This window comes from Lipotes vexillifer, unplaced genomic scaffold (genome assembly GCF_000442215.2).
Source record: "Lipotes vexillifer unplaced genomic scaffold, Lipotes_vexillifer_v1.1 scaffold1066, whole genome shotgun sequence".
In the NCBI taxonomy this organism is placed as follows: Eukaryota; Metazoa; Chordata; class Mammalia; order Artiodactyla; family Lipotidae; genus Lipotes; species Lipotes vexillifer.
In genome coordinates this window covers 474,765-476,905 of record NW_006771394.1, presented here as the reverse complement: position 1 = coordinate 476,905, position 2,141 = coordinate 474,765, and positions in this window count along the sequence as shown.

Below are 2,141 nucleotides of genomic sequence, written 5' to 3'. Positions count from 1 at the left end.
AGGTTTGGGGGTATTTATTCCACCAGCTACTTCCCTGCCAGGCCTTGGGCTGGCAGCAGCTTGGGTCCACTGCTTATGGTGATAACTCACGTTAATGCTAGTTGGGTGCCGCTCTTCTACAGCTGTAAGAGACAGGGCACCACGTCCTCCCCTTTCCCCTTCTGCCCTGCATGTGGAAGGGCTCTCCACTCTTGCTGCTCTGGGGTGTGTCACCATTGCTTGCTGGCTCCCTTAACCCTGCCTGTGCGTCTACAAAGACTCCGTCCCTTCATTGATCTCTCTTCATCTTACCCATTTGAGTGTGACATAACCCGATTGATCTATTATCTTAAGTGAATGGAACCCAACTCAGAAAATAGCATCTTCACTTAATGTGCTCTAATCTGAAAACACATCACATCAGCAGCATGTCCAGCTTCAACTAAATCATCTGTCACCTCTTTATATACTATGGTGACAGCAGGGTTTTTTTTGAGGCATAACTGACTTATTATTTTAATTTCAGGTGTATAATGATTTGATCTTTGTGTACATTACAAAATGATCACCACAATAAATCTAGTTAACATTCGTCACCATATATCATTACAAAATTTTTTTTCTTGTGATGAGAACTTTTAAAATCTATGAATATGCTTTTAGCAACTTTTAAATACGTAATATAGTATTATTAATTACAGTCACCATGCTGTACATTACATCCCCATGACATTTATTTTATAACTGGAAGTTTGTACCTTTGACCCCCTTCACACATTTCAGCCCAGCCCCCACCCCACCCCCACCTCTGGCAACCACATGACAGTGTTTTCTACACCAACTATTTAAACATGGTCTCACACAGTATTTCTAATTTCTCATTTATGAATTTGGTTTATACGAAAAGTCTTACAAAAATTTAAAAAGTGAAATAATAGGTCTGCATTTAAAGGCCAGTCTTTTTTCCCATCGTTAAATAACACATAAACAAGAGGAGTGGAACACATAAAGCTGAAAAAACTTGGTTTTCAAATATTTTAGGGACAGGGTAATGAGATGGTCTTTCCACAGAATTCTAGCCTTTGCCATATATTGAGATAGTGCTTGCTTCATCTCTGTCTGCACCCCTGGTATGAATTTCTTTTTTATATGGAAAGGACAAACCAACTTTCTGTAAAAATATTTTGAATGTTTCTCATACAAAACCCAAAGGATACCTCCAGAGGAACTGAAACAATATACAAACATAAGGGGGGAAACACAATGATAAAGGCCTGAAAGTACCTTCAACAAAGCAAGAGACTTCCCAAAAGGGGAAATAAACGCAGTTGAACTCCCTTTATCTACATCCTAACAAATAACACCTCCTGTGCCTTAAATATTTAATGTGAAATCTGTGGATTTATAAAGCTTACAAAATGCCAGGGGCTTATTATCTTTACAGTTTGCCTGACAGGAATATTCATATCGCTCGATTCCGCAGTCTAAGACAACAGGAATTCCTCCAGGTGCTAGTGGCAGATAACTTTCACGTGGCTTCAATAATCCACTAATTAGGGAACCCCTCAGGTAGAACAATGTCATTAATCTGATTAAATTATTTATATTGCTGGAAAGCTAAATCTTATTAGGTCTTCAGTATTTTATTTGGTTCTTCAATTCAATATGGATATGCAAAGGGGCAAAACGATCTTTTTCTCCACTGCATTTTCCAGATGAAGAAAAAAGAAAATAAGAAAGAAAGAACCACATATTTAGTGTTTTGCTGCAAGATCACCAACCAGGAGTGGGGTCTACCTCTCTCCCGGGCACCCTGAAGCCCAGAATTTTCCAAGTCCCTTTTGAAGCTCCATTCCTGTGGTTGAGGTCTTCTTCCCATGTTTCAGTAGCAGGACCATAAGCCATGATAAGATTAAAGTTCTGTCAGAGACACTTACTGTCTAACAGCACCTCTAAGGTCCTGTCTAAATTAAAGTGAAGAGGCCTTATTTCTCTTAAAAAAGATCACTGAGAAGATTGTGAAATCCCTTATGCTAAATGGACTACCCAGTTACATTGAACAGACACCCCCTTTTGGGTTTTCACAACATACTGGCCCATCTCATATCAGACATTTAGTTAGAGCATTAAAGAAGTCTGGAGGTTAGATTAAATCCTGCTGA